This window comes from Hippopotamus amphibius, chromosome 2, assembly GCF_030028045.1.
Source record: "Hippopotamus amphibius kiboko isolate mHipAmp2 chromosome 2, mHipAmp2.hap2, whole genome shotgun sequence".
NCBI lineage: Eukaryota > Metazoa > Chordata > Mammalia > Artiodactyla > Hippopotamidae > Hippopotamus > Hippopotamus amphibius.
Window position 1 is genome coordinate 121,338,571 of NC_080187.1, and position 14,047 is coordinate 121,352,617.

Genomic DNA, 14,047 nt, shown 5'->3' on the forward strand with positions numbered 1-14,047 from the left:
GTTCCTGAAGAGCTTTCCAAGCAGGAGGCACGCTGGCTCCAAAAGCTTCGAGAGTTCTGCTTAGGACTACCCTCTGGCAACAGAGTGGGTACCAAGGTCATGTGTTTTGGAAGGTTCTCAGAAACCACAGGGGAGGCTTTGGGCACCCAGTGCTCTCCGATGGAAAACGCTGCAGGCCCGAGCATCCATGAACTCCTCCAAGGCTTTGGATGGGAAAGATATCCATAGCAGAAGGCTCTCTGCCAAGTGCTGCAGGCCTTTGTGGATTGCGAAGCTGCAGCTGCCTTGCAGGCTTCTGGTCTAGGGGCGTGTGTGCCCCGGTCCACAATGCGTTAGGAGGAGCTCCTAGCAAGGGGCGAGCAAGCACCTCGTTTCCTTGGCATAGACTGGCCTGTGCACACAGAAGCCTGCCAGCAGTGAAGACAATGCAGACAGCAAGGGGGGGTGGCAGGCGGCTATGGGCCAGCAGGCGTCCTGCTTGAAAGTGGGGCCATGACTGTTTTGTGCTCAGGCCCCAGTGGCCACGTGCACACACAGCCTCTGGACCTGCAGCACCCCAGCAGTGCAAGAGACACACAGGCCAACACCCTGGGTCCTTCTCGAATGAACAGCGCTCCAACGAGGTCCTCCTGGCTGGCAGTGGCCTAGGCCTGCACAGGCCCTAGGGTGGCCGTGCTGAGGCTGGGATGGGTCCTGACCAAGCAGGGCCCAGGGCAAGCCTGGGACTGGAGGCCAGGCTGCAGGCTCATTCCAGCTAGGGCCTGGTGCAGAGAGCCTTCAGCTGCGACTTCCAGGGGGAATGGTCAGCGCAGTGGCTTTTGCCTGCAATCCACGTTCCTCACTCGAGCCGCCCTGCCTGTGCGACCCACACTCCCTAGAAATGTGTTCCTGAGGCAGTTGGACAGTTGGGGAAGTGGAGGCTCACGCACCATGGGAGGCCTTCCTAGAACATTGCTCTGTGTCCAAAGAGCATTCCCTGCACTTCTGGTGCTGGGGAGAGATTTTCTGCACACAGGAGACACTTGGCACACACAATGTTTCCCCATGGAAAGCACTGTGAGAGAGAGTCGCCGCCAGGGTTGCATGGCACTCTCCCATCGAAGCCCTCCATGCAGCAGGCTGTCATAGACTCGGCTGCTGCCCTTGTTGTTTGGAGAGTCTGCAGCTCCTCTGGAGGCTCTGGAGCATTTCGCAGACCCCTCCAAGGAAATGAGGCTTGTGGGATGAGCTCCTTGCAAAGAATGGCAAGCATCCTGCTCCTTTCGATGAGACACACGTGTGGGGAGAGAGGCTTGGCAGCAGAGGAGAAGCAAGAGGGCAGCCAGGGAGGGGATGTGCATGCAGCTTGCAGGCCCCAGAGCTCCTGCTTCGCCAGCAGGGAATGACAGCTCGGCCCATCAGGCCCCATTCACATGTGGGCACCCAGCTTCCGGATCTGCCCTTTCCCAACCATGAAACTACACCCAGGCTGCACCGTGTGCCCTGTCAAGGTGGACCATTGCTCGCCAGGTGGGCTGAATGGCACGACTGTGTCAGGGGAGAGAAGGCCCTAGGAGGCCTTCGGGGACCTGCCACAACATAGCAGTGCTCAGGCAAAGGCACTCTGCTTTCTGTAGGCTGGATGCACACTGGAGTTTCTGCTTGAGGCAAGGAGAGCTCAGCTAGGCGAACCCTGGCTGAAGGCAAAGCAGAGAGTTTTTTGGTGGAGCGCTGGCACCATCTGCTGGCCGACAAGCATGGGAGCAGAAGCCTCGCTCCAAATGAGTTCCTGAGGAGCTTTCCAAGCAGGAGGCACGCTGGCTCCAAAAGCTTAGAGAGTCTTGCTTAGGACTACCCTGCGGCAACAGACTGGGTGCCAAGGGCATGTGGGTTGGAGGGTGCTCGGAAGCCACAGGGGAGGTTTTGGGCACCCAGAGCTCTCCGATGGAAAACACTGCAGGCCCGAGCATCCATGAACTCCTGCAAGGCTTTGGAGTGGGAAAGCTGTGCATAGCAGAAGGCTCCCTGCCAAGTGCTGCAGGACTTTGTGGATGGTGAAGCTGCAGCTGCCTTGCAGGCTTCTGGTCCAGGGCCGTGTGTGCCCCAGACCAGAATGCATTAGGAGGACCTCCTAGCAAGCGGCATGCAAGCACCCAGTTTCCTTGGCCTAGACTTGCCTGTGCACACCCAGGCCTGTCAGCAGTGAAGACAGCGCAGACAGCAAGCGGAGGTTTCAGGCAGCTAAGGGCCAGCAGGCATCCTGCTTGCAAGTGGGGTCATGACTGTTTTGTGCTCAGGCCCCAGTGGCCACGTGCACACACAGCCTCTGGACCTGCAGCGTCCCAGCAGGGCAAGAGACACACAGGCAACACCCTGGGGCCTCCTCGAATGAATGGTAATCCATCGAGGTCCTGCTGGCTGGCAGTGGCCTAGGCCTGCACAGGCCCTAGGGAGGCTGTGCTGAGGCTGGGATGGGTCCAATCCTAGCAGGGCCCAGGGCAAGCCTGGGACTGGAGGCCAGGCTGCAGGCTCATTCCAGCTAGGGCCTGGTGCAGAGAGCCTTCAGCTGTGACTTCCAGGGGGAATGGTCAGCGCAGTGGCTTTTGCCTGCAATCCATGAGCCTCACTCGATCTGCCCTGCCTGTCAGACCCACACTCCCTAGAAGTGTGTTCCTGAGGCAGTTGGACAGTTGGGGAAGTGGAGGCTCACCCAGCATGGGAGGCCTGCCTAGAACATTGCTCTGGGTACAAAGACGGTTCCCTGCACCTCTGGCCCTGGGGAGAGATTTTCTGCACACAGGAGACACTTGGCACACACAGGGTTTCCCCATGGAAAGCACTGTGAGAGAGAGTCGCCGCCAGGGATGCATGGCACTCTCCCATCAAAGCCCTCCATGCAGCAGGCTGTCATCAATTCGGCTGCTTCCCTTGGTGGCTGGAGAGACTTCAGCTCCTCTGGAGGCTCTGGGTCAATTGTCACTCCCCTTCGAGGAAATGAGGCTTGTGAGTTGAGGTCCTTGTGAAGAAGGGCAAGCAGCATGCTCCGTGCAATGAGACGCACGTGTGGTGTGAGAGGCTTGGCAGCAGAGAAGAAGCAAGAGCGGCTGCCAGAGAGGGGATGTGCATGCAGCTTGAAGGCCCCAGATCTCCTGCATCCCAGCCAGGGAATGCCGGCTCTGCCCACCAGGTCCCATTCACAAGTGGGCCCCCAGCTTGTGGATCTGCCCTTTCCCAGCCATGAAACCACACACAGGCTGCACCCTGAGCCCTGCCAAGGGTGAACTTTGCTCCCCGCATGGGATGAATGGCACGACTGTGTTAGGGGACAGAAGGCCCTAGGAGGCCTTCAGGGAGCTGCCATGGCATAGCAGTGCTCAGGCAAAAGCACTCTGCTTTCTGTAGGCTGGAAGAACCCTGCAGTATCTACTTGAGGCAAAGAGAGTTCAGCTAGGCTATCCATGGCTGAAGGCAAAGCAGAGGGTTTTTTGGTGGAGCGCTGGCACCATCTGTTGGCCGACAAGCATGGGAGGAGAAGCCTCTCTCCAAATGAGTTCCTGAGGAGCTTTCCAAGCAGGAGGCACGCTGGCTCCAAAAGCTTCGAGAGTTCTGCTTAGGACTACCCTCCGGCAACAGAGTGGGTACCAAGGTCATGTGTTTTGGAAGGTTCTCAGAAACCACAGAGGAGGCTTTGGGCACCCAGTGCTCTCCGATGGAAAACGCTGCAGGGCCGAGCATCCATGAACTCCTCCAAGGCTTTGGATGGGAAAGATATCCATAGCAGAAGGCTCTCTGCCAAGTGCTGCAGGCCTTTGTGGATTGCGAAGCTGCAGCTGCCTTGCAGGCTTCTGGTCTAGGGGCGTGTGTGCCCCGGTCCACAATGCGTTAGGAGGAGCTCCTAGCAAGGGGAGAGCAAGCACCTCGTTTCCTTGGCATAGACTGGCCTGTGCACACAGAAGCCTGCCAGCAGTGAAGACAACGCAGACAGCAAGGGGGGGTGGCAGGCGGCTATGGGCCGGCAGGCGTCCTGCTTGAAAGTGGGGCCATGACTGTTTTGTGCTCAGGCCCCAGTGGCCACGTGCACACACAGACTCTGGACCTGCAGCGTCCCAGCAGTGCAAGAGACACACAGGCAACACCCTGGGTCCTTCTCGAATGAACAGCGCTCCAACGAGGTCCTCCTGGCTGGCAGTGGCCTAGGCCTGCACAGGCCCTAGGGTGGCCGTGCTGAGGCTGGGATGGGTCCTGACCAAGCAGGGCCCAGGGCAAGCCTGGGACTGGAGGCCAGGCTGCAGGCTCATTCCAGCTAGGGCCTGGTGCAGAGAGCCTTCAGCTGCGACTTCCAGGGGGAATGGTCAGCGCAGTGGCTTTTGCCTGCAATCCACGTTCCTCACTCGAGCCGCCCTGCCTGTGCGACCCACACTCCCTAGAAATGTGTTCCTGAGGCAGTTGGACAGTTGGGGAAGTGGAGGCTCACGCACCATGGGAGGCCTTCCTAGAACATTGCTCTGTGTCCAAAGAGCATTCCCTGCACTTCTGGTGCTGGGGAGAGATTTTCTGCACACAGGAGACACTTGGCACACACAATGTTTCCCCATGGAAAGCACTGTGAGAGAGAGTCGCCGCCAGGGTTGCATGGCACTCTCCCATCGAAGCCCTCCATGCAGCAGGCTGTCATAGACTCGGCTGCTGCCCTTGTTGTTTGGAGAGTCTGCAGCTCCTCTGGAGGCTCTGGAGCATTTCGCAGACCCCTCCAAGGAAATGAGGCTTGTGGGATGAGCTCCTTGCAAAGAATGGCAAGCATCCTGCTCCTTTCGATGAGACACACGTGTGGGGAGAGAGGCTTGGCAGCAGAGGAGAAGCAAGAGGGCAGCCAGGGAGGGGATGTGCATGCAGCTTGCAGGCCCAAGAGCTCCTGCTTCGCAAGCAGGGAATGACAGCTCGGCCCATCAGGCCCCATTCACATGTGGGCACCCAGCTTCCGGATCTGCCCTTTCCCAACCATGAAACTACACCCAGGCTGCACCGTGTGCCCTGTCAAGGTGGACCATTGCTCGCCAGGTGGGCTGAATGGCACGACTGTGTCAGGGGAGAGAAGGCCCTAGGAGGCCTTCGGGGACCTGCCACAACATAGCAGTGCTCAGGCAAAGGCACTCTGCTTTCTGTAGGCTGGATGCACACTGGAGTTTCTGCTTGAGGCAAGGAGAGCTCAGCTAGGCGAACCCTGGCTGAAGGCAAAGCAGAGAGTTTTTTGGTGGAGCGCTGGCACCATCTGCTGGCCGACAAGCATGGGAGCAGAAGCCTCGCTCCAAATGAGTTCCTGAGGAGCTTTCCAAGCAGGAGGCACGCTGGCTCCAAAAGCTTAGAGAGTCTTGCTTAGGACTACCCTGCGGCAACAGACTGGGTGCCAAGGGCATGTGGGTTGGAGGGTGCTCGGAAGCCACAGGGGAGGTTTTGGGCACCCAGAGCTCTCCGATGGAAAACACTGCAGGCCCGAGCATCCATGAACTCCTGCAAGGCTTTGGAGTGGGAAAGCTGTGCATAGCAGAAGGCTCCCTGCCAAGTGCTGCAGGACTTTGTGGATGGTGAAGCTGCAGCTGCCTTGCAGGCTTCTGGTCCAGGGCCGTGTGTGCCCCAGACCAGAATGCATTAGGAGGACCTCCTAGCAAGCGGCATGCAAGCACCCAGTTTCCTTGGCCTAGACTTGCCTGTGCACACCCAGGCCTGTCAGCAGTGAAGACAGCGCAGACAGCAAGCGGAGGTTTCAGGCAGCTAAGGGCCAGCAGGCATCCTGCTTGCAAGTGGGGTCATGACTGTTTTGTGCTCAGGCCCCAGTGGCCACGTGCACACACAGCCTCTGGACCTGCAGCGTCCCAGCAGGGCAAGAGACACACAGGCAACACCCTGGGGCCTCCTCGAATGAATGGTAATCCATCGAGGTCCTGCTGGCTGGCAGTGGCCTAGGCCTGCACAGGCCCTAGGGAGGCTGTGCTGAGGCTGGGATGGGTCCCATCCTAGCAGGGCCCAGGGCAAGCCTGGGACTGGAGGCCAGGCTGCAGGCTCATTCCAGCTAGGGCCTGGTGCAGAGAGCCTTCAGCTGCGACTTCCAGGGGGAATGGTCAGCGCAGTGGCTTTTGCCTGCAATCCATGAGCCTCACTCGATCTGCCCTGCCTGTCAGACCCACACTCCCTAGAAGTGTGTTCCTGAGGCAGTTGGACAGTTGGGGAAGTGGAGGCTCACCCAGCATGGGAGGCCTGCCTAGAACATTGCTCTGGGTACAAAGACGGTTCCCTGCACCTCTGGCCCTGGGGAGAGATTTTCTGCACACAGGAGACACTTGGCACACACAGGGTTTCCCCATGGAAAGCACTGTGAGAGAGAGTCGCCGCCAGGGATGCATGGCACTCTCCCATCGAAGCCCTCCATGCAGCAGGCTGTCATCAATTCGGCTGCTTCCCTTGGTGGCTGGAGAGACTTCAGCTCCTCTGGAGGCTCTGGGTCAATTGTCACTCCCCTTCGAGGAAATGAGGCTTGTGAGTTGAGGTCCTTGTGAAGAAGGGCAAGCAGCATGCTCCGTGCAATGAGACGCACGTGTGGTGTGAGAGGCTTGGCAGCAGAGAAGAAGCAAGAGCGGCTGCCAGAGAGGGGATGTGCATGCAGCTTGAAGGCCCCAGATCTCCTGCATCCCAGCCAGGGAATGCCGGCTCTGCCCACCAGGTCCCATTCACAAGTGGGCCCCCAGCTTGTGGATCTGCCCTTTCCCAGCCATGAAACCACACACAGGCTGCACCCTGAGCCCTGCCAAGGGTGAACTTTGCTCCCCGCATGGGATGAATGGCACGAGTGTGTTAGGGGACAGAAGGCCCTAGGAGGCCTTCAGGGAGCTGCCATGGCATAGCAGTGCTCAGGCAAAAGCACTCTGCTTCCTGTAGGCTGGAAGAACCCTGCAGTATCTACTTGAGGCAGAGAGAGTTCAGCTAGGCTATCCATGGCTGAAGGCAAAGCAGAGAGTTTTTTGGTGGAGCGCTGGCACCATCTGTTGGCCGACAAGCATGGGAGGAGAAGCCTCTCTCCAAATGAGTTCCTGAGGAGCTTTCCAAGCAGGAGGCACGCTGGCTCCAAAAGCTTCGAGAGTTCTGCTTAGGACTACCCTCCGGCAACAGAGTGGGTACCAAGGTCATGTGTTTTGGAAGGTTCTCAGAAACCACAGGGGAGGCTTTGGGCACCCAGTGCTCTCCGATGGAAAACGCTGCAGGGCCGAGCATCCGTGAACTCCTCCAAGGCCTTGGATGGAAAAGATATCCATAGCAGAAGGCTCTCTGCCAAGTGCTGCAGGCCTTTGTGCATTGCGAAGCTGCAGCTGCTTTGCAGGCTTCTGGTCTAGGGGCGTGTGTGCCCCGGTCCACAATGCGTTAGGAGGAGCTCCTAGCAAGGGGCGAGCAAGCACCTCGTTTCCTTGGCATAGACTGGCTTGTGCACACAGCAGCCTGCCAGCAGTGAAGACAACGCAGACAGCAAGGGGGGTGGCAGGCGGCTATGGGCCAGCAGGCGTCCTGCTTGAAAGTGGGGCCATGACTGTTTTCTGCTCAGGCCCCAGTGGCCACGTGCACACACAGCCTCTGGACCTGCAGCGCCCCAGCAGTGCAAGAGACACACAGGCCAACACCCTGGGTCCTTCTCGAATGAACAGCGCTCCAACGAGGTCCTCCTGGCTGGCAGTGGCCTAGGCCTGCACAGGCCCTAGGGTGGCCGTGCTGAGGCTGGGATGGGTCCTGACCAAGCAGGTCCCAGGGCAAGCCTGGGACTGGAGGCCAGGCTGCAGGCTCATTCCAGCTAGGGCATGGTGCAGAGAGCCTTCAGCTGCGACTTCCAGGGGGAATGGTCAGCGCAGTGGCTTTTGCCTGCAATCCACGTTCCTCACTCGAGCCGCCCTGCCTGTGCGACCCACACTCCCTAGAAATGTGTTCCTGAGGCAGTTGGACAGTTGGGGAAGTGGAGGCTCACGCACCATGGGAGGCCTTCCTAGAACATTGCTCTGTGTCCAAAGAGGATTCCCTGCACTTCTGGTGCTGGGGAGAGATTTTCTGCACACAGGAGACACTTGGCACACACAATGTTTCCCCATGGAAAGCACTGTGAGAGAGAGTCGCCGCCAGGGTTGCATGGCACTCTCCCATCGAAGCCCTCCATGCAGCAGGCTGTCATAGACTCGGCTGCTGCCCTTGTTGTTTGGAGAGTCTGCAGCTCCTCTGGAGGCTCTGGAGCATTTCGCAGACCCCTCCAAGGAAATGAGGCTTGTGGGATGAGCTCCTTGCAAAGAATGGCAAGCATCCTGCTCCTTTCGATGAGACACACGTGTGGGGAGAGAGGCTTGGCAGCAGAGGAGAAGCAAGAGGGCAGCCAGGGAGGGGATGTGCACGCAGCTTGCAGGCCCCAGAGCTCCTGCTTCGCAAGCAGGGAATGACAGCTCGGCCCATCAGGCCCCATTCACATGTGGGCACCCAGCTTCCGGATCTGCCCTTTCCCAACCATGAAACTACACCCAGGCTGCACCGTGTGCCCTGTCAAGGTGGACCATTGCTCGCCAGGTGGGCTGAATGGCACGACTGTGTCAGGGGAGAGAAGGCCCTAGGAGGCCTTCGGGGACCTGCCACAACATAGCAGTGCTCAGGCAAAGGCACTCTGCTTTCTGTAGGCTGGATGCACACTGGAGTTTCTGCTTGAGGCAAGGAGAGCTCAGCTAGGCGAACCCTGGCTGAAGGCAAAGCAGAGAGTTTTTTGGTGGAGCGCTGGCACCATCTGCTGGCCGACAAGCATGGGAGCAGAAGCCTCGCTCCAAATGAGTTCCTGAGGAGCTTTCCAAGCAGGAGGCACGCTGGCTCCAAAAGCTTAGAGAGTCTTGCTTAGGACTACCCTGCGGCAACAGACTGGGTGCCAAGGGCATGTGGGTTGGAGGGTGCTCGGAAGCCACAGGGGAGGTTTTGGGCACCCAGAGCTCTCCGATGGAAAACACTGCAGGCCCGAGCATCCATGAACTCCTGCAAGGCTTTGGAGTGGGAAAGCTGTGCATAGCAGAAGGCTCCCTGCCAAGTGCTGCAGGACTTTGTGGATGGTGAAGCTGCAGCTGCCTTGCAGGCTTCTGGTCCAGGGCCGTGTGTGCCCCAGACCAGAATGCATTAGGAGGACCTCCTAGCAAGCGGCATGCAAGCACCCAGTTTCCTTGGCCTAGACTTGCCTGTGCACACCCAGGCCTGTCAGCAGTGAAGACAGCGCAGACAGCAAGGGGAGGTTTCAGGCAGCTAAGGGCCAGCAGGCATCCTGCTTGCAAGTGGGGTCATGACTGTTTTGTGCTCAGGCCCCAGTGGCCACGTGCACACACAGCCTCTGGACCTGCAGCGTCCCAGCAGGGCAAGAGACACACAGGCAACACCCTGGGGCCTCCTCGAATGAATGGTAATCCATCGAGGTCCTGCTGGCTGGCAGTGGCCTAGGCCTGCACAGGCCCTAGGGAGGCTGTGCTGAGGCTGGGATGGGTCCCATCCTAGCAGGGCCCAGGGCAAGCCTGGGACTGGAGGCCAGGCTGCAGGCTCATTCCAGCTAGGGCCTGGTGCAGAGAGCCTTCAGCTGCGACTTCCAGGGGGAATGGTCAGCGCAGTGGCTTTTGCCTGCAATCCATGAGCCTCACTCGATCTGCCCTGCCTGTCAGACCCACACTCCCTAGAAGTGTGTTCCTGAGGCAGTTGGACAGTTGGGGAAGTGGAGGCTCACCCAGCATGGGAGGCCTGCCTAGAACATTGCTCTGGGTACAAAGACGGTTCCCTGCACCTCTGGCCCTGGGGAGAGATTTTCTGCACACAGGAGACACTTGGCACACACAGGGTTTCCCCATGGAAAGCACTGTGAGAGAGAGTCGCCGCCAGGGATGCATGGCACTCTCCCATCGAAGCCCTCCATGCAGCAGGCTGTCATCAATTCGGCTGCTTCCCTTGGTGGCTGGAGAGACTTCAGCTCCTCTGGAGGCTCTGGGTCAATTGTCACTCCCCTTCGAGGAAATGAGGCTTGTGAGTTGAGGTCCTTGTGAAGAAGGGCAAGCAGCATGCTCCGTGCAATGAGACGCACGTGTGGTGTGAGAGGCTTGGCAGCAGAGAAGAAGCAAGAGGGGCAGCCAGAGAGGGGATGTGCATGCAGCTTGAAGGCCCCAGATCTCCTGCATCCCAGCCAGGGAATGCCGGCTCTGCCCACCAGGTCCCATTCACAAGTGGGCCCCCAGCTTGTGGATCTGCCCTTTCCCAGCCATGAAACCACACACAGGCTGCACCCTGAGCCCTGCCAAGGGTGAACTTTGCTCCCCGCATGGGATGAATGGCACGACTGTGTTAGGGGACAGAAGGCCCTAGGAGGCCTTCAGGGAGCTGCCATGGCATAGCAGTGCTCAGGCAAAAGCACTCTGCTTTCTGTAGGCTGGAAGAACCCTGCAGTATCTACTTGAGGCAGAGAGAGTTCAGCTAGGCTATCCATGGCTGAAGGCAAAGCAGAGAGTTTTTTGGTGGAGCGCTGGCACCATCTGTTGGCCGACAAGCATGGGAGGAGAAGCCTCTCTCTAAATGAGTTCCTGAAGAGCTTTCCAAGCAGGAGGCACGCTGGCTCCAAAAGCTTCGAGAGTTCTGCTTAGGACTACCCTCTGGCAACAGAGTGGGTACCAAGGTCATGTGTTTTGGAAGGTTCTCAGAAACCACAGGGGAGGCTTTGGGCACCCAGTGCTCTCCGATGGAAAACGCTGCAGGCCCGAGCATCCATGAACTCCTCCAAGGCTTTGGATGGGAAAGATATCCATAGCAGAAGGCTCTCTGCCAAGTGCTGCAGGCCTTTGTGGATTGCGAAGCTGCAGCTGCCTTGCAGGCTTCTGGTCTAGGGGCGTGTGTGCCCCGGTCCACAATGCGTTAGGAGGAGCTCCTAGCAAGGGGCGAGCAAGCACCTCGTTTCCTTGGCATAGACTGGCCTGTGCACACAGAAGCCTGCCAGCAGTGAAGACAATGCAGACAGCAAGGGGGGGTGGCAGGTGGCTATGGGCCAGCAGGCGTCCTGCTTGAAAGTGGGGCCATGACTGTTTTGTGCTCAGGCCCCAGTGGCCACGTGCACACACAGCCTCTGGACCTGCAGCGTCCCAGCAGTGCAAGAGACACACAGGCAACACCCTGGGTCCTTCTCGAATGAACAGCGCTCCAACGAGGTCCTCCTGGCTGGCAGTGGCCTAGGCCTGCACAGGCCCTAGGGTGGCCGTGCTGAGGCTGGGATGGGTCCTGACCAAGCAGGACCCAGGGCAAGCCTGGGACTGGAGGCCAGGCTGCAGGCTCATTCCAGCTAGGGCCTGGTGCAGAGAGCCTTCAGCTGCGACTTCCAGGGGGAATGGTCAGCGCAGTGTCTTTTGCCTGCAATCCACGTTCCTCACTCGAGCCGCCCTGCCTGTGCGACCCACACTCCCTAGAAATGTGTTCCTGAGGCAGTTGGACAGTTGGGGAAGTGGAGGCTCACGCACCATGGGAGGCCTTCCTAGAACATTGCTCTGTGTCCAAAGAGCATTCCCTGCACTTCTGGTGCTGGGGAGAGATTTTCTGCACACAGGAGACACTTGGCACACACAATGTTTCCCCATGGAAAGCACTGTGAGAGAGAGTCGCCGCCAGGGTTGCATGGCACTCTCCCATCGAAGCCCTCCATGCAGCAGGCTGTCATAGACTCGGCTGCTGCCCTTGTTGTTTGGAGAGTCTGCAGCTCCTCTGGAGGCTCTGGAGCATTTCGCAGACCCCTCCAAGGAAATGAGGCTTGTGGGATGAGCTCCTTGCAAAGAATGGCAAGCATCCTGCTCCTTTCGATGAGACACACGTGTGGGGAGAGAGGCTTGGCAGCAGAGGAGAAGCAAGAGGGCAGCCAGGGAGGGGATGTGCATGCAGCTTGCAGGCCCCAGAGCTCCTGCTTCGCAAGCAGGGAATGACAGCTCGGCCCATCAGGCCCCATTCACATGTGGGCACCCAGCTTCCGGATCTGCCCTTTCCCAACCATGAAACTACACCCAGGCTGCACCGTGTGCCCTGTCAAGGTGGACCATTGCTCGCCAGGTGGGCTGAATGGCACGACTGTGTCAGGGGAGAGAAGGCCCTAGGAGGCCTTCGGGGACCTGCCACAACATAGCAGGCTCAGGAAAAGGCACTCTGCTTTCTGTAGGCTGGATGCACACTGGAGTTTCTGCTTGAGGCAAGGAGAGCTCAGCTAGGCGAACCCTGGCTGAAGGCAAAGCAGAGAGTTTTTTGGTGGAGCGCTGGCACCATCTGCTGGCCGACAAGCATGGGAGCAGAAGCCTCGCTCCAAATGAGTTCCTGAGGAGCTTTCCAAGCAGGAGGCACGCTGGCTCCAAAAGCTTAGAGAGTCTTGCTTAGGACTACCCTGCAGCAACAGACTGGGTGCCAAGGGCATGGGGGCTGGAGGGTGCTCGGAAGCCACAGGGGAGGTTTTGGGCACCCAGAGCTCTCCGATGGAAAACACTGCAGGCCCGAGCATCCATGAACTCCTGCAAGGCTTTGGAGTGGGAAAGCTGTGCATAGCAGAAGGCTCCCTGCCAAGTGCTGCAGGACTTTGTGGATGGTGAAGCTGCAGCTGCCTTGCAGGCTTCTGGTCCAGGGCCGTGTGTGCCCCAGACCAGAATGCATTAGGAGGACCTCCTAGCAAGCGGCATGCAAGCACCCAGTTTCCTTGGCCTAGACTTGCCTGTGCACACCCAGGCCTGTCAGCAGTGAAGACAGCGCAGACAGCAAGCGGAGGTTTCAGGCAGCTAAGGGCCAGCAGGCATCCTGCTTGCAAGTGGGGTCATGACTGTTTTGTGCTCAGGCCCCAGTGGCCACGTGCACACACAGCCTCTGGACCTGCAGCGTCCCAGCAGGGCAAGAGACACACAGGCAACACCCTGGGGCCTCCTCGAATGAATGGTAATCCATCGAGGTCCTGCTGGCTGGCAGTGGCCTAGGCCTGCACAGGCCCTAGGGAGGCTGTGCTGAGGCTGGGATGGGTCCAATCCTAGCAGGACCCAGGGCAAGCCTGGGACTGGAGGCCAGGCTGCAGGCTCATTCCAGCTAGGGCCTGGTGCAGAGAGCCTTCAGCTGCGACTTCCAGGGGGAATGGTCAGCGCAGTGGCTTTTGCCTGCAATCCATGAGCCTCACTCGATCTGCCCTGCCTGTCAGACCCACACTCCCTAGAAGTGTGTTCCTGAGGCAGTTGGACAGTTGGGGAAGTGGAGGCTCACCCAGCATGGGAGGCCTGCCTAGAACATTGCTCTGGGTACAAAGACGGTTCCCTGCACCTCTGGCCCTGGGGAGAGATTTTCTGCACACAGGAGACACTTGGCACACACAGGGTTTCCCCATGGAAAGCACTGTGAGAGAGAGTCGCCGCCAGGGATGCATGGCACTCTCCCATCGAAGCCCTCCATGCAGCAGGCTGTCATCAATTCGGCTGCTTCCCTTGGTGGCTGGAGAGACTTCAGCTCCTCTGGAGGCTCTGGGTCAATTGTCACTCCCCTTCGAGGAAATGAGGCTTGTGAGTTGAGGTCCTTGTGAAGAAGGGCAAGCAGCATGCTCCGTGCAATGAGACGCACGTGTGGTGTGAGAGGCTTGGCAGCAGAGAAGAAGCAAGAGCGGCTGCCAGAGAGGGGATGTGCATGCAGCTTGAAGGCCCCAGATCTCCTGCATCCCAGCCAGGGAATGCCGGCTCTGCCCACCAGGTCCCATTCACAAGTGGGCCCCCAGCTTGTGGATCTGCCCTTTCCCAGCCATGAAACCACACACAGGCTGCACCCTGAGCCCTGCCAAGGGTGAACTTTGCTCCCCGCATGGGATGAATGGCACGACTGTGTTAGGGGACAGAAGGCCCTAGGAGGCCTTCAGGGAGCTGCCATGGCATAGCAGTGCTCAGGCAAAAGCACTCTGCTTTCTGTAGGCTGGAAGAACCCTGCAGTATCTACTTGAGGCAGAGAGAGTTCAGCTAGGCTATCCATGGCTGAAGGCAAAGCAGAGGGTTTT